The following is a 19,544-nucleotide window of genomic DNA, read 5'->3' on the forward strand; positions in this document are numbered from 1 at the left end:
TTTTTCCTTTATCTCCTTCAACTGGGAAACCCCCATGTCATGTTGCATGTTGCGAATGGTCTGATCATCTGTGAATTCACTATCCCTGTGAGTAATGTAGGGGGATGGCAACTATCTGCTCTCAGAATAGAGTTGAGGTCTGTGGGTTTGCTGGAAAGTGTCGTGCCGATACATTGTCTGTTTTTCAAGATTTTTAAATCCAAAAAATTGATACTGTCAGCATCTGATGTCCTTTTAAACTGCACTGTGATGTCTGTACTATTGAAGTCACTAAACCAATCCAACAATGTGTCAAGGCCACCTCTCCAGATCAGGAAGATGTTGTCTATATATCTTCTATAGTGACATTCTAGGGTGCCGTGGATCCACTCAGGTGACAAAGGATGACTCCGGATCGTGGAGGATATCTGCACTTAGAGTCATCTATGGGCCCATGTATCCTACATTGGTAGTCACCTACACATCAGATGTGGCCACTTTATGAGGTACCATCTATACATTCTGGGAATAGATGTAACTAACTTGCTTTGTGGAATGAACTAGTTGTACTGGAACATTCATGGTTGCTTATCATAAGGACTGCTCTTATATACTGGTGCATGAGGAGATGCAGCACTACCAGTCCATAATGTGTATTGGAATTTTTGTATAAATGTTTTATGTTCACACTGTGTGGTATGTGCTTGTTTACACAGGTTGTTAAATCATATACCGAAAGTTATATGTTGCACAGTTATCCAAATTTGATTACACACACATAAACACAAAGTGTTGTATGTATTTATGTCGCTATGGCTACATCACAGAGTCTGCAATACTAACAAGATATCTTAAGTATCTCTTTGTGATGGAGATTCACTGTATTGGATTAAGCTCACTAGTAATGATTATATTGCATGTGGTGAAATCACTCATTATGTAAGCCGGATCATATTTATAACCTAATGCAAGCCGCTTTGTATACACATTGCTATGGCAACCTACATTGGAACGTAACGATATTATAGTACAGGCGATCCACAAACTGTGAGAAATGTGAGATAAGGTTATACTGAGTTTCTCTATTTGGCACAATCGATATAGGCATCACTTTGCCTACTATATGTTTTGATATATTAGAAAATATTGATTTACACAAGCTATTTTGATCACACGGAAATACCGGAATTGACATTGAGGAGCCTTTACATAGTCCAAATCACAATGCAGTTTACTATAGTAGTCGCAAAAATGGAATGCATGAAATGAAATCTTAATAAAATTAAAGCATGTGTCAGCAATTAAAGGAACAAAAAGAAAACACTCTCAGTAGTGAATTGTTGCTCTTGAGCTTACCTAACTATGCTTTTCAACAAATAATTAAAAGAGAACAAAGTCAATGTAATAATAGAAGTAAACTGAAAAGTCCCAAAAATTGTATACTCTATCTGACTCATGAATGTTAAATTGTAACTTTCATGTCCCTTTAACCTATGCACTAAAAAAGAAATGTTTTAAAATTATTTTTTTTTAAAAGCTAATTTCAGTTACTTTTCTTAGGTTCAAAAGACTAATTAATGCTAGAGGATCCAAAGTACAGCAGAGTAACATTTTATAAAGCAATAGTCAAATTACCTGAAACCAGAAATGCCATAAATGGACAGTTTCCAGTTGTCAGGAAGACTGTATAATAATCATTAGACAAGACAGGGGTCAAAGACAAAAGAGTTGTACCAGGTGTTTAAGCATAAGGGTAAATAAAAAGAAAAAAAACTCAAGACACAGTTTCAAAGCTTAAAAGTCAGTAAGTCAGTCCAAGAAATTTGTCTCAGTAGATAGGTTAAACATGTATCATGGTCCAGAAACTTTGCAGAGGTCAAGATCATAATAGGACGGGAACTGGAATGCTTTGTTCTCCATAAGAAAATAAACAAGCACTGAATGAGAGTCTGAAAAGGCCTTTTAACATCTTCAATTCATTTTTTGTTGCCAAAGACAAGGCCAGGGGTAATTTCCAACAGGAGGACATAAAAAGAGCTCTAACTAGCACACAGTGCCATAATAACAGTCCAGGAATCAACATGAACACATCTAAGGAGCTGGCTGCACTAATCCGAAACTATTTTGTGCGGTTACTTGGATCCTGCAGCAGCAGACCCATCCTCTTCAGCACTCCCGGCCATTCTAGATCTCAGAATACCGTGGCCCCTAGCCGTCAGTGAAGGCCAAACTCTCCTACGGACAGCTCAGCTCCAACATTACTGCAGATTAAATACTTTACACATTTCTATCTTCCTAGGTCCTTAATCATGACATCTGCCTAAATTTGAAGTGCAATGCCTCTTTGCAGAGCAAGGAGAGGTGTAGAGGAGGGAGCAAGGAAATTTTAAAACAAATATAAAACTAGGGATATTTTTAAAAGATGTGGTACCCTCTGTAACCCTTTAACTTTTTGGCCAACTTTTTGAATGGCCATATGTTATGACCTAGTAATCATGTACCAATAAGCATGTACCAAGATTCTAACAACAATGAATAGATTTGCCTGCTACTCGGCATATCAAAATTGTGGATAACTTACTTAGGACTAGATGACAAATGGAACTATGTGTGTTCCCATAGACCACAATGTAAATATATATGTACAGGTGAAACTCGAAAAATTAGAATATCGAGCAAAATTTCATTTATTTCACTAATGCAACTTAAAATGTGAAACTAATATATGAGAGACTCATTACATGCAAAGCAAGATAGTTCAAGCCGTGATTTGTCATAATTGTGATGATTATGGTTTACAGCTCATGAAAACACCAAATTCACAATCTCAGTAAATTAGAATATTACATGCAATCAATAAAACAAGGATTGTACATAGAATAATATCAGACCTCTGAAAAGTATAAGCATGTATACTGTATGTACTCAGTACTTGGTTTGGGCCCCTTTTGCAGCAATTACTGCCTCAATGCGGCGTGGCATGGAAGCTATCAGCCTGTGGCATTGCTGAGGTGTTATGGAAGACCAGGATGCTTCAATAGCGGCCTTCAGCTCTTCTGTATTGTTCGGTCTCATGTCTCTCATCTTTCTCTTGGCAATGCCCCATAGATTCTCTATGGGGTTCAGGGCAGGCAAGTTTGCTGGCCAATCAAGCACAGTAAGCCCATGGTCATTGAACCAGGTTTTGGTGCTTTTGGCAGTGTTGGCTGGTGTCAAGTCCTGCTGGAAAATGAAGTCAGCATCCCCATAGAGCTTGTCTGTGGAAGGAAGCATGAAGTACTCCAAAATCTCCTGGTAGACGGCTGTGTTGACCCTGGACTTAATGAAGCACAGTGTACCAACACCAGCAGATGACATGGCTCCCCAAATCAACACAGACTGTGGAAACTTCACACTGGACTTCAAGCATCTTGCCGTGTGTGCCTCTCCATTCTTCCTCCATACTATGGGTCCTTGGTTTCCAAATGAGACTCAAAATTTGTTTTCATCAGAAAAGAGGACTTTGGACCACTGAGCAACAGACCAGGTCTGTTTTTCTTTAGCCCAGGTAAGACGCTTCTGACGTTGTTTGTTGTTCAGGAGTGGCTTGACAAGAGGAATATGACATTTGACGCCCATGTCCAGGATCCGTCTGTGTGTGGTGGCTCTTGATGCACTGACTCCAGCCTCAGTCCACTCCTTGTGAAAGTCCCCAAAATTTTTGAATGGCCTTTTCCTGACAATCCTCTTCAGGCTGCGGTCATCCCTGCTGCTTGTGCACCTTTTTCTTCCACACTTTTCCCTTCCACATAACTTTCTAATAAAGCACTTTGGGAACATCCAACTTCTTTTGCAATTACCTTTTGAGGCTTTCCTTCCTTATGGAGGGTGTCAATGATGGTTTTCTGCACAACTGTCAGGTCAGCAGTCTTTCCCATTAATTGTGATTCCTACTGAACCAGACTGAGAGACCATTTAAAGGCTCAGGAACCTTTTGCAGGTGTTATGGCTTAATTAGCTGATTAGAGTGGGACACTTTGAGCCTAGCATATTGCACCTTTTCACAATATTCTAATTTTCTGAGATTGTGGATTTGGGGTTTTCATGAGCTGTAAACCATATTCATCACAATTATGACAAATCACGGTTTGAACTATCTTGCTTTGCATGTAATGAGTCTATCTCATATATTAGTTTCACCTTTTAAGTTGCATTAGTGAAATGAATTAACTTTTGCACAATAGTCTAATTTTTCGAGTTTCATCTGTATATGCTTATATATATATATATATATATATATATATATATATATATATTTATGTGTATATAAACATATTAACAGATAAATAAATATGTATATAAGCTTGCGTTCACATTGCAATTTACTTGTAATACCAGCACACAGTATCGTGCGCTGGTATTACAAAGTGGAGCACTAATATTGCTTGCACACAAGCGATATTTAGCGCTTAACTTGTAATCTAGCCCTAAGGCTGATAAAAGAATAATCTAATGCTTTGATGTTCATTGCCTTATTGGCTCAGTAGCTTCTGTTCCTGGGTTTACCCTGTTCTGTGAGCCCTGTGATTTCCCAGCCCTAGGATTCTTTCACTAGCCTGTTTCATGACATCGCAGGCAGCGTATTCTGTAGAACAATGTTATCTATGTGTGCTTCTATTTCCACCTGTATTTTTGCTGATTATCAGAGGCGTAACTAGAAACCACAGGGCCCAGGTGCAAGAATCTAAGAAGCCCCCCCACACACACACACACAAAAAAGTGAATTTGATATACATATATATATATTTTAAAATTAAAACACAGAAAAAAATGTGAATCAGATTACATGTATGCAAAAGGAGGTACCCTGTGCCCACAGTCTGTGAGATGGTCTGACCCCCTATTACTGTATATAGTGACACTGTTTAACCCACCAGTACTGTATATAGTGACAGTGACACAGTCTGTAATCTGCTGGTGAGATGGCTGGCCTGACCCTACCCGCCCCAGTATTTTATAAAGTGACCACAGTAGTCTGTGACATGGCCCAGCCCCCCCGTACTGTATATAGTGGTACTGTATAGACTGACACTGTTTACCCCCCCCCCCCCCCCCCATGCTGTAGTAACAAGGTCTGTAATTTGCTGGTTCCTCAAACATACACACATACATGCATAAATACACACACAGTCACATACATACATACACACATACACATACATGCATAAATACACACACAGTCACATACATACATACATACATACACACATACACATACATGCATAAATACACACACAGTAACATACATACATACACACATACACATACATGCATAAATACACACACAGTCACATACATACATACACACACATAAACACCAATGGGTAAAACAGAAACACTAACCCCTGTAGTCAGAGACACTAGTGAAGCATCATGTCACACTCACATGATATCAGTGCAGGCAGTGGCAGGTCAACGTTTTTTATTGTAAAAAAAATCATATTTTTTTTTTTAAGTTGGGCCCCCACCCCTTGGGGGCCCAGTCGCAATTGCAACCTCTGGACCCCATGTAGTTTCGCCCCTGCTGATTATTGTTGTCACTGCTGGTCATAACTGTCTGTGTAACCTACAGACCATTTTAATCTGAGAACCTTTCCATCCTTGCAAGCTTATATCTGCCTACAGGGAGTGCAGAATTATTAGGCAAGTTGTATTTTTGAGGATTAATTTTATTATTGAACAACAACCATGTTCTCAATGAACCCAAAAAACTCATTAATATCAAAGCTGAATAGTTTTGGAAGTAGTTTTTAGTTTGTTTTTAGTTATAGCTATTTTAGGGGGATATCTGTGTGTGCAGGTGACTATTACTGTGCATAATTATTAGGCAACTTAACAAAAAACAATATATACCCATTTCAATTATTTATTTTTACCAGTGAAACCAATATAACATCTCAACATTCACAAATATACATTTCTGACATTCAAAAACAAACAAAAACAAATCAGTGACCAATATAGCCACCTTTCTGTGCAAGGACTCTCAAAAGCCTGCCATCCATGGATTCTGTCAGTGTTTTGATCTGTTCACCATCAACATTGCGTGCAGCAGCAACCACAGCCTCTCAGACACTGTTCAGAGAGGTGTACTGTTTTCCCTCCTTGTAAATCTCAAATTTGATGATGGACCACAGGTTCTCAATGGGGTTCAGATCAGGTGAACAAGGAGGCCATGTCATTAGATTTTCTTCTTTTATACCCTTTCTTGCCAGCCACGCTGTGGAGTACTTGGACGCGTGTGATGGAGCATTGTCCTGCATGAAAATCATGTTTTTCTTGAAGGATGCAGACTTCTTCCTGTACCACTGCTTGAAGAAGGTGTCTTCCAGAAACTGGCAGTAGGACTGGGAGTTGAGCTTGACTCCATCCTCAACCCGAAAAGGCCTCACAAGCTCATCTTTGATGATACCAGCCCAAACCAGTACTCCACCTCCACCTTGCTGGCGTCTGAGTTGGACTGGAGCTCTCTGCCCTTTACCAATCCAGCCACGGGCCCATCCATCTGGCCCATCAAGACTCACTCTCATTTCATCAGTCCATAAAACCTTAGAAAAATCAGTCTTGAGATATTTCTTGGCCCAGTCTTGACGTTTCAGCTTGTGTGTCTTGTTCAGTGGTGGTCGTCTTTCAGCCTTTCTTACCTTGGCCATGTCTCTGAGTATTGCACACCTTGTGCTTTTGGGCACTCCAGTGATGTTGCAGCTCTGAAATATGGCCAAACTGGTGGCAAGTGGCATCTTGACAGCTGCACGCTTGACTTTTCTCAGTTCATGGGCAGTTATTTTGCGCCTTGGTTTTTCCACACGCTTCTTGCGACCCTGTTGACTATTTTGAATGAAACGCTTGATTGTTCGATGATCACGCTTCAGAAGCTTTGCAATTTTAAGAGTGCTGCATCCCTCTGCAAGATATCTCACTATTTTTGACTTTTCTGAGCCTGTCAAGTCCTTCTTTTGACCCATTTTGCCAAAGGAAAGGAAGTTTGCCTATTAATTATGCACACCTGATATAGGGTGTTGATGTCATTAGACCACACCCCTTCTCATTACAGAGATGCACATCACCTAATATACTTAATTGGTAGTAGGCTTTCGAGCCTATACAGCTTGGAGTAAGACAACATGCATAAAGAGGATGATGTGGTAAAAATACTCATTTGCCTAATAATTCTGCACTCCCTGTATGTCGCTACTGGTCACCTCTGTTCACGTTATGTTTACCTTATTCATTACTTTTGGTCTTCACTATTATATTTTAATCATTGATGCTTGAGTTACTAATAACCACTACTATCTATTTTTCTGATTATTTTGACCATCTGTGTCCTGTTCCGATAGTTGCCTTTAAAAATGCAGATTTCTCCAATTGTGACTTATCCCCCAGTCATTAAACCTGACATCCTATCACAATCAACCTTGACCTCCAATCACTATTATTTACAGTCCACTATAAATATTAACTCCAATCTCCTAATCATTATGACCCCTTCACAGTTAACTGTCCCCCAACTGCTATTAATCCAAACCTCCTAGTACAAATTTGCTAACACATTTAATATTAGTGACTCACAAAGCAGTGGTCGCCAACATTTTCTGCTTTGGGACAATCTTTGCCCCATTAGTATAATTTAAAAAACAATATTATAGCATTTTACTTATAAAATACAATTTTGATTGCTGTTATCTTTTAAAGGAGGATACCAAGTATGTGTTGTTTTTTGTTTAGTTTTTTTCTCTCTCTTTTGACTACAGTCTTAGTTCTGAATTACAACTTCTGATGAGAGTGGTTGCATAGGGAGGCTTCACACTTGTACTGATTTATCTATTTTTAGTATGAATATGTTTATAATGTTACTTAGTCCTATTAGATTCCCTGGAGGATACTTGACCTTATTTTAAAAATAAAGAATGAACCTAGAGTTATTTACAAGCTGCAAATTTCTCGCACATATTAGTTGACCTTACTTTAATGATTACCATATTTTAACAATTTTCAACCAGTTCTGGAACTAGGATCACCATTTCACATGCCGCAAGTGAGTTCATGCAATCAAAAACGTATTAATTCCAATTCATTTTCATAAATGTGATATTGCTAATAAAATATTTTTAAAAGTTTTATACGTGTTTTTACAATGATGCAAGATTAAAATGGTTAAAAAAGCCACAGCTATGGAGAATGCAAACATTGTGAAATCCATACAAAAATCAAAAAGCAGAAAATTCAAGTTGATTTTCATAAATGTGTTATTGATAATACAATAACTAAAAGAGGATAACATAATATTTAAAACAAATTAAAATAGGTTAAAAATGGTGACATCTATACAAGCATCATAAGGATCACTTTTTGCCGGCTACATAAAATGTGAAATGTTTCAGGATAAGAATTTGGTCACCTTTTATTGGATTTTTGTTCGCACAATTTATTGGATTAATAGTGTTTGAGTTTTTTTTCAGCTTCATACAGATGGCATGTTGAGAAATGAGAATAAGAATTCTAAAGCACTTGATATCGAAGTGCTCATTTATCATCTGCGTTTCAAGAAGTGTTTCCCCCATGCATAGGGACAATTTAACAGCAGTATTCAAAGCCATTAAAAAAAACAAAGAAAAACAAAAACATTTTTTTAACGGTTTTGGATTTTTTCTTATTCAGCTTTGAACACTTGGAAACAAATTTGACATATTTGCTTATTCACACACTTTTTTATTTTTGCTCAATCACAGCTGAGTCATTTGAAGAGAAAATCTGAAACTTGCAGCCCACATATGTTAGTAAATTGACCATCACTGCTTTAGATTAATCGGTTTTAATAAAATAAAGAAAAGGTTGGATTTGTTTATTTCATACTCTAGAAAGAAATATATATATATTTAATTATTTCATCAAAATTGACACTTATTGTGTGGATTTGCCTGTTTCCATATATTTCCTCATTCTCACTCCTGATGGATCAGTGTTACAATAAGCACATTATGTGCTATAAGACATTTGTGTGTTTAGATCTAAAATATCAAAACCAAAAGTTAAAAAATCCTCTGTTTTCTAAACTTGTCCTATATAATTAACAATTAAAAACAATTTGAAAATATTAATAATTGTGCTACATTGAATTGGCCAGTTTTTGTTTAAGGTGTTTTATATTTTCCATAAAAATAATAATCTATCTAGTTGTTGTAAGTTTGGCCTCTGAAATTATTAGCTTTCACATGTTTTAATAAGATGAAGTTAATTTTTGAAAACACATCTCAAATTTTAAATATAATGTTAAGGGTTTTTTGGGGGGGGTTTGGGGAGGGGTAAAATCAAAATTAAATTTACATCAGAATTGTACAAAAGGAATAATCACATCTTTTGTTGCAAGTTAAAAATATATCTTGTGACAATAAAAAAAGAAATACAAAAATCAGAGGCATGTGGGTTTCTACCATTCTATCATGTACTACCTAAAATGGTTTCTTAAAATGTGATTTGTTTAATTTTTTCAAAGCAATTAAAGCAGCAAGTCTGGGTTCTTTCCTAGACCTTACTGATAAAAGTCAAAGCCATTGTCATGTACAGGTTCATGTTCCTTTGGTTTGCCCAGTAGAGTCTCAATATCTCCCATTATACAGCCTCTGATTGCATCGGCAATGCCTAGGACTTAAACAAGCGGTTGGACATGTTGTACAGTGTTAAACTAGCTGGTACATTAAAGGAATACTGAGCCCAAATGTTTTCTTTCATGATTAAGATAGAACATGCCATTTTAAGCAACTTTTTAATTTACTCCTATTATCAAATTTTCTTCACTCTCTTGGTATCTTTGTTTGAAAAAGCAGGAATGTAAGCTTACGAGCCGGGCCATTTTTGGTTCAGCACACCAGATAGCGCTTGCTGATTGGTGGGTACATTTTAGCCACCAATCAGCAAGCTGTAGCCAGGTGCTGAACCAAAGATGGTAAGCTTACATTCCTGCTTTTTCAAATAAAGCTACCAAGAGAACGAAGAAAATTTTATAACAGAAGTAAATTAGAAAGTTGCTTAAAATTGCATGCTGTATCTGAATCATGAATGAAAAAAAACTGGGTTCAGTATCCTTTTAAATTTAATGCTTCATTTGCAAGTTCCTTTTCTATATGAAAGTATACAATGCTTGATACTACTACCATGGGAAAACAGTATGTACTTGTATTCTACAATGCTACAAAATTGATGCATCGTTCTACTCCATATAAGATCATCTTAATCCGATACATTTTAGTTTGCTAATGAAACAGGGATCTATAAGCCCTGATCTCAACAGAACAAAATAAGACGCGTTTGTGGCCAAGTGATAATTTTTAGTATGATATTTACTTGACAACTAGAATGCAAGTTGCTTGCTAACTGTTGAGCACAGGTGATATTGGGCTTTTAACGGCTTTTTGCACACTAAGACCTAGATTTGGAGTTTGGCGTTAGCCGTGAAAACCAGCGTTAGAGGCTCCTAACGCTGGTTTTAGGCTACCGCCGGTATTTGGAGTCACTCAAAATAGGGTCTAACGCTCACTTTTCATCCGCGACTTTTCCATACCGCAGATCCCCTTACGTCAATTGCGTATCCTATCTTTTGAATGGGATCTTTCTAACTCCGGTATTTAGAGTCGTGTCTGAAGTGAGCGTTAGAATTCTAACGACAAAACTCCAGCCGCAGGAAAAAAGTCAGTAGTTAAGAGCTTTCTGGGCTAACGCTGGTTTATAAAGCTCTTAACTACTGTACTCTAAAGTACACTAACACCCATAAACTAACTATGTACCCCTAAACCGAGGTCCCCCCACATCGCCGCCACTCGATTAAATTTTTTTAACCCCTAATCTGCCGACCGCCACCTACGTTATACTTATGTACCCCTAATCTGCTGCCCCTAACACCGCCGACCCCTGTATTATATTTATTAACCCCTAATCTGCCCCCAAAAACGTCGCCGCCAGCTACCTACAATAATTAACCCCTAATCTGCCGATTGCAAAGCGCCGCCACCTACATTATAGCTATGTACCCCTAATCTGCTGCCCCTAACACCGCCGACCCCTATATTATATTTATTAACCCCTAATCTGCCCCCCTCAACGTCGCCTCCACCTGCCTACACTTATTAACCCCTAATCTGCCGAGCGGACCGCACCGCTACTATAATAAAGTTATTAACCCCTAATCTGCCCTCCCTAACATCGCCGACAGCTAACTTCAATTATTAACCCCTAATCTGCCGACCGGAGCTCACCGCTATTCTAATAAATGTATTAACCCCTAAAGCTAAGTCTAACCCTAACACTAACACCCCCCTAAACTAAATATAATTTAAATCTATGAAATTAATTAACTCTTATTAAATAAATTATTCCTATTTAAAGCTAAATACTTACCTGTAAAATAAATCCTAATATAGCTACAATATAAATTATAATTATATTATAACTATTTTAGGATCAATATTTATTTTACAGGTAACTTTGTATTTATTTTAACCAGGTACAATAGCTATTAAATAGTTAAGAACTATTTAATAGCTAAAATAGTTAAAATAATTACAAATTTACCTGTAAAATAAATCCTAACCTAAGTTACAATTAAACCTAACACTACACTATCAATAAATTAATTAAATAAACTACCTACAATTACCTACAATTAACCTTACACTACACTATCAATAAATTAATTAAATACAATTCCTACAAATAAATACAATTAAATAAACTAGCTAAAGTACAAAAAATAAAAAAATATTTACAAACATAAGAAAAATATTACAACAATTTGAAACTAATTACACCTACTCTAAGCCCCCTAATAAAATAACAAAGACCCCCAAAATAACAAAATGCCCTACCCTATTCTAAATTACTACATTTCAAAGCTCTTTTACCTTACCAGCCCTGAACAGGGCCCTTTGCGGGGCATGCCCCAAGAAATTCAGCTCTTTTGCCTGTAAAAAAAAACATACAATACCCCCCCCCAAAATTACAACCCACCACCCACATACCCCTAATCTAACCCAAACCCCCTTTAAATAAACCTAACACTAAGCCCCTGAAGATCTTCCTACCTTGTCTTCACCCTACCAGGTTCACCGATCCATCCTGAAGAGCTCCTCCGATGTCCTAATCCAAGCCCAAGCGGGGGGCTGAAGAGGTCCATGATCCGGCTGAAGTCTTCATCCAAGCGGGGGCTGAAGAGGTCCATGATCCGGCTGAAGTCTTCATCCAAGCGGGAGCTGAAGAGGTCCATGATCCGGCTGAAGTCTTCATCCAAGCGGGAGCTGAAGAGGTCCATGATCCGGATGAAGTCTTCTATCAACGGCATCTTCAATCTTCTTTCTTCCGGATCCATCTTGCAGACCTCTGACGCGGAACATCCTCTTCTCCCGACGCCTACTAGCCGAATGACGGTTCCTTTAAGGGACGTCATCCAAGATGGCGTCCCTCGAATTCGATTGGCTGATAGGATTCTATCAGCCAATCGGAATTAAGGTAGGAATATTCTGATTGGCTGATGGAATCAGCCAATCAGAATCAAGATCAATCCGATTGGCTGATCCAATCAGCCAATCAGATTGAGCTCGCATTCTATTGGCTGATCGGAACAGCCAATAGAATGCAAGCTCAATCTGATTGGCTGATCGAATCAGCCAATCGGATTGAACTTGATTCTGATTGGCTGATTCCATCAGCCAATCAGAATATTCCTACCTTAATTCCGATTGGCTGATAGAATCCTATCAGCCAATCGGAATTCGAGGGACGCCATCTTGGATGACGTCCCTTAAAGGAACCGTCATTCGGCTAGTAGGCGTCGGGAGAAGAGGATGTTCCGCGTCGGAGGTCTGCAAGATGGATCCGGAAGAAAGAAGATTGAAGATGCCGTTGATAGAAGACTTCATCCGGATCATGGACCTCTTCAGCTCCCGCTTGGATGAAGACTTCAGCCGGATCATGGACCTCTTCAGCTCCCGCTTGGATGAAGACTTCAGTCGGATCATGGACCTCTTCAGCTCCCGCTTGGATGAAGACTTCAGCCGGATCATGGACCTCTTCGGCCCCCCGCTTGGGCTTGGATTAGGACATCGGAGGAGCTCTTCAGGACGGATCGGTGAGCCTGGTAGGGTGAAGACAAGGTAGGAAGATCTTCAGGGGCTTAGTGTTAGGTTTATTTAAGGGGGGTTTGGGTTAGATTAGGGGTATGTGGGTGGTGGGTTGTAATTTTGGGGGGGGGTATTGTATGTTTTTTTTTACAGGCAAAAGAGCTGAATTTCTTGGGGCATGCCCCGCAAAGGGCCCTGTTCAGGGCTGGTAAGGTAAAAGAGCTTTGAAATGTAGTAATTTAGAATAGGGTAGGGCATTTTGTTATTTTGGGGGTCTTTGTTATTTTATTAGGGGGCTTAGAGTAGGTGTAATTAGTTTAAAATTGTTGTAATATGTTTCTTATGTTTGTAAATATTTTTTTATTTTTTGTAACTTAGTTCTTTTTTATTTTTTGTACTTTAGCTAGTTTATTTAATTGTATTTATTTGTAGGAATTGTATTTAATTAATTTATTGATAGTGTAGTGTTAGGTTTAATTGTAACTTAGGTTAGGATTTATTTTACAGGTAAATTTGTAATTATTTTAACTATTTTAGCTATTAAATAGTTCTTAACTATTTAATAGCTATTGTACCTGGTTAAAATAAATACAAAGTTACCTGTAAAATAAATATAAATCCTAAAATAGCTATCATATAATTATAATTTATTTTGTAGCTATATTAGGATTTATTTTACAGGTAAGTATTTATCTTTAAATAGGAATAATTTATTTAATAAGAGTTAATTAATTTCGTTAGATGTAAATTATATTTAACTTAGGGGGGTGTTAGTGTTAGGGTTAGACTTAGCTTTAGGGGTTAATACATTTATTAGAATAGCGGGGAGCTCCGGTCGGCAGATTAGGGGTTAATAATTGAAGTTAGGTGTTGGCGATGTTGTGGGGGGCAGATTAGGGGTTAATAAATATAATATAGGGATAATGTAAGTAGCGGCGGTTTACCGAGCGGCAGATTAGGGGTTAATAATAATATACAGGGGTCAGCGATAGCGGGGGCGGCAGATTAGGGGTTAATAAGTGTAAGGCTAGGGGTGTTTAGACTCGGGGTACATGTTAGGGTGTTAGTTGCAGACGTAGGAAGTGTTTACGCATAGCAAACAATGGGGCTGCGTTAGGAGCTGAACGCGGCTTTTTTGCAGGTGTTAGGTTTTTTTTCAGCTCAAACAGCCCCATTGTTTCCTATGGGAGAATCGTGCATGAGCACGTTTTTGAGGCTGGCCGCGTCCGTAAGCAACTCTGGTATCGAGAGTTGAAGTTGCGTTAAAAATGCTCTACGCTCCTTTTTTGGAGCCTAACGCAGCCTTTATGTGGACTCTCAATACCAGAGTTATTTTTATGGTGCGGCCAGAAAAAAGCCGGCGTTAGTTTTTCGGGTCGTTACCGACAAAACTCCAAATCTAACCGTAAGGAAATAGTGTGCGCATTACAAGTTGAAAGCAAATGCAGATTTACACTTGTCTAGTTAGTGCGACTTGAGAGCTCATGTAAAGGGTGGGAAGAAAAAAAGTTTTATTAAACACAATGTAAATAAATGTGAAAGTACAGTTACACTCATATAAACACTATCTGATCAACATTATTTTAAAACTAAAATTATTTAAAAGTTATAAGGGCTATATATATATATATAGGATATATATATATATATATATATATATATATATATATATATATATATATATAAAGTCCAAGTAAAAGCTGTCTAAATTGAAAATGAAACAAGTGGAAAAAAAGCATATTCATAAACAAGTGATATTAAATCTAACTGACTGATCAGAGTGCCTCCTATTTCTGTATAAGTAGAGAGGAGCATGCTTAAAAAAATAAGCATAAAGAGGTTGGCTTTTGCAAGCTTGGTCATCTACATAAAAAAAAAAAAAAATCCAATATATTTTGAAATGGCATCTTTTAGATAGCTCTTTACATTATTATTTCCAGGTCCTTAAATATCTTCCACAAGGACTAAAGTGTCTATATTTTTACTGCAGTGAAGTATGTGTAATATAATAATATATTACTGTTTATTATTCTGTTATAAATAGAATGTTCATTGTGAATTCTAAACATAATACATAGTTTTGAATCAATCTAAAAATTCCAAAAATTCTAAACAATGTCATTTCTAGATCATTCCACTTTCTGCATAGATAAGAAATGATATCAGGACAACCTATTGAATCAGAAGCAAGGCTTAAAAATATACTACTTTAATAAAGAATAAAGCTGTTTTCCATAAAATTCCATCTTTGTGGTGCACCATTCATTCTACGCATAGCCATACAAGGACTAAAAAAATATAAAGAGAACCAGATGGTCTGCTTTGTTCAGCTCATCAGCACGACTCATACATAAATGTATTAAGGCGGCTGCCTGATATAAACTTTACTGAATTATGACCAGTGAACTATTTTGGATAAATTTTATTATTGTTTTATTATTTTAATTTATATTCTCTTACATACTTGAACATATCTAAGCACAAGACAATGAATTATATATATATATAATAAAAATGTATATGATCAGAACTTTCCACATTAACCTACTTTACAGAAATTGCCAGAAAGAAGTCAACTACCAGACGTTATGGAACCATATCTGTATCTTTATAATTAAATCTTAAAACCCTAATCTGTGTTGGCAGGTGCCACAGCTGATAACCACAGTTTAGAAGCTCAGTCATTGGCATAACATAGACAAATTCACAGGCTTAGCCCTGTTACATATTTGTGCCTTACTGGCCTTAGTAGAGATATAGAAAGTTAAGATACAGTAAAAAAATAATGGGCTAGATTACAAGTGGAGCGCTAATTTATTGCGCACCTGTAAACGGGCAAATTCCCCCGTTTACAGGCGTGCAATAAATAACCAGCCTGTCATGTTTCTTGTGTGGGTATTTAGCAGTAGGAATAAGCACTACTTGATAGTAGGTACACAGAGCAGGTCTTTATTCAGCTCAGAGGTAAACAACAACACTAACTGAACTAACAGAGAAAACTAACATAAAGAAGATGGCTGCTGATCATAGAGTTCCCTCCCAGCTCCAGAGTGTCTTTTCTTAAAGTAACAGTATACCACATCTCCCCAACTACTTTCAAATCCCCTCTTAACATTTAACACATCTTAACAACAAAGAAACAATAAAAATGTGCTCCAATAGCTCAATATACTTTATCCTACAACATAATCTTTTAGCCTCTCTGGAGGGTGTATTGCCCTTCAAGCTCGTGATGTTTTGTGTCCAGCTTCTGCAGACTGTATAGGGACAAATTCTCCTTGATTTGCATCTGAACCTGGTACTTCAGTCTCTGAGTCAGTATTGTGAGTAATTGATGACTCTTCTCCTTTTTCAGGTACAAGTACCTGTGGCTCTGAGTGATCTTGTTCATATGTGTAATCCATCCGGAGATGACGCCGGTTTCTCCTGTACTGTCTGCCATCAGGTGTTTTAATTACATATGATCTTGGCTCAGGACCAACAGATTATATCTGTGCAGGCTGCCAACCCGCTGATGTCTCCATACGCACTGCATCCCCTTTTTGGAAGGCTTGTAGTGGCTTAGCACCATGATCATAATATACTTTCTGCCTATGCTGTAGCTCCCTCAATTGTTGGTGTGCATTCTTAGGGATCTGGGGCTTTAATGCATGAGCTGCAACCAGTAACTTGGTTCTGAGTGTCCGACCCATTAAAAGTTGTGCTGGGGAATAGGCCATTCCAGTGATTGGAGTATTGCGCAATTCTAGAAGCGCAATATGAGGATCTACCCCCGATTCCCATGTTTTTTGGAGCATGAGTTTAATTGTTTTTACAGTTCTTTCTGCCAGTCCATTTGATTGGGGGTAACCAGGACTAGAATGAGTAAACTTAATACCCCATTGTGCAGCAAATGCCTTCATCTCAGCACTGGCAAAGGGTACATGGTCACTGATAACTTCTATTGCGATGCCATGTCTACTAAATGTTGCTTTCAGCTTCGCAATTACTGTTGTTGCAGTTTTATCAGACAACTTTAGTACTTCAGGATACTTAGAAAAATAGTCTACTATTACAAGAAATGACGATCCCTTCCACTCAAAAATGTCCACTGCCAGTTTTTGCCAAGGCAGGTGAGGAATTTTGTGTGAGAGTAATGGTTCCTTTTGATTCGCTGGTAGGTGACTAGCACAAATCTTGCAGGTCTCTACCATCTGTTGTATGTCCTTGGACATGCTGGGCCAGAACAGGATCATCCGAGCCCGCATTTTGGTTCTCTGTATACCTTGATGGCACTCATGCAGACTTTCTAGAATTTTCCTGCGAGCATTCCGAGGAACTACAATCTTTTCACCCAGCAATAGGAGACCATCTTCCATGCGCAGCAAGTGCTTAAATTGCCAATATGACTGCAGACTTGGTTGGAGTTGCCTTTTTCTTTGTAGCCAACCTTCAGTCAGAAGTTGTTTAAGTTTGTTTAAGTCTGCATCTTCTGCTGTGGAAGTTTGCAAATAAGATAACATCTCAGTCCCAATAGATTCTGATGATGACAGTGTATAGACAACCCTTTCTTCTGATAAACTGTCCTCTTCTTGTCCTGGTGGATCAACAGGGGCCCTGGAAAGAGTATCAGAAATAAACATATCACGCCCAGGAGTATAAATGATGTTTAGGCTTTGCTCAATAGTTTAGTGAGTATTGATTCAAGAGGCTTGTGGTCAGAATGCACTGTAACTGCTCTGCCGAATATAAACTGGTGAAACTTTTGTGTAGCATATACAATAGCCAATAGTTCTTTCTCAATCTGGGCATAATTTTGCTCTGTGGCAGTCATTGCTCTCGATGCATATGCTATAGGGCAATTGTCTTGAAGTAAGCAAGCTCCAAGGCCTGATTTAGATGCATCTGCCTGAATCACCACTGATTTTGCTGGGTCAAAATATCTTAATACTGGAGCCTCAATCAGTGCCTGCTTTAAAGACTGTACTGCTTTAGTATGCTCTGGACCCCACTGCCAAACAATATCCTTGCAAAGTAACTTCCTCAAAAGAGCAGTAATCTCTGCCTCCCCTGGTATATATTGTGCCAGATACCGGACCATGCCCAAAAATCTTTGCAGCCCTTTTTTGTCCTCTGGGTCAGGCATTTTGCTAATTGCTTGGTCTTTCTCTACATCAGGTTGAACTCCTGCAGGGGTGATGACATGTCCCATATACCGGACTTCTGATACTTTGAATTTGATTTTATCTGGATTGAATTTAATGTTCTGTTCTAATGCCCTGTTCATCACCTGTCTCAGGATCTGATCATGTTCTTCATCTGATGATGCAGCAATAATCATATCATCAGCTATGATATGCACACCTGGGATGTCCCCAAAAATCTCCATATTTTTCTGCTGAAATACTTCACTGGTTGACTTTATCCCAAATGGCATCCTGCAAAATCTAAAGCGCCCCCATGGGGATTTGAAAGTACATAGTTCTGAGGATTCTTTGTCTAATTTAACTTGCCAGTAACTATCCTTTTCATCAAGGATGGTGAATATGGTTTTCCCGGCCAGTTGACTCTGTACATCCTCTGCAGTAGGGATATTGAAGTGATGACGCTTTATAGCCTTGTTAAGATCACGGGGGTCCAAACATACCCTCAGAGTACCATTTTTCTTTTCTGTTACTACAAGGCTATTCACCCAATCAGTGGGTGTGTGTACTTTATCAATGATCTGATCCTTTTCTAACTGCAGTAGAGTCTCTTTAAGCTTGCCCAGTATTGCAAATGGGATTTTCCTGCAACCATGTATGACTGGAGCAACACTTGGGTCCAAATAGATGTGGTAAGTTCCTTTAAATTGCCCAATTCCTTGAAATGCATCAGGGTAACGTTTTACCAGATCATCTTTTGTATAAAGTTTTCGTGTAGATACTGTGTGAACTTTGCGAAGTAAATCCAGTTCCTGGCATGCTGCTTTTCCTAATAATGGAAGTGAGGAGCATCGCGTAACAAAGAATTCCAGCTCTGCTGTATGTGTGGGGGTGGCTGCAGTGAGATGCACAATACCTTCTGGACGGATTTTGGAACCCCCATAAGCAATTAATATAGTATTAGTATTTCTGATGCAGAACTGTGCAGGGATCTTTTTTAAGAGAGTGATAGGTAGCACATTTGCCTCAGCACCAGTATCCAGTTTAAAGTTAATGGGTGCACCATTGATTTGCACTTCAGAGAACCATGCAGAATGTTTTAGTTCTTGTTTTACATCTTTTAATATTACTCCTATAAATAAAGTCTCAACTGTTTTACTCTATCACACTCCTGGCCCTGTGATTTACAGCATTTTGCAAAATGATTCCTTTTGTGACAAGTGTAACAAATACACCCAAATGCAGGGCATCTTTGAGGTGGATGTACCCTGTCACACCTAGGGAACACATT

The sequence above is a fragment of the Bombina bombina genome, chromosome 2 (genome assembly GCF_027579735.1).
Source record: "Bombina bombina isolate aBomBom1 chromosome 2, aBomBom1.pri, whole genome shotgun sequence".
Classification (NCBI taxonomy): domain Eukaryota; kingdom Metazoa; phylum Chordata; class Amphibia; order Anura; family Bombinatoridae; genus Bombina; species Bombina bombina.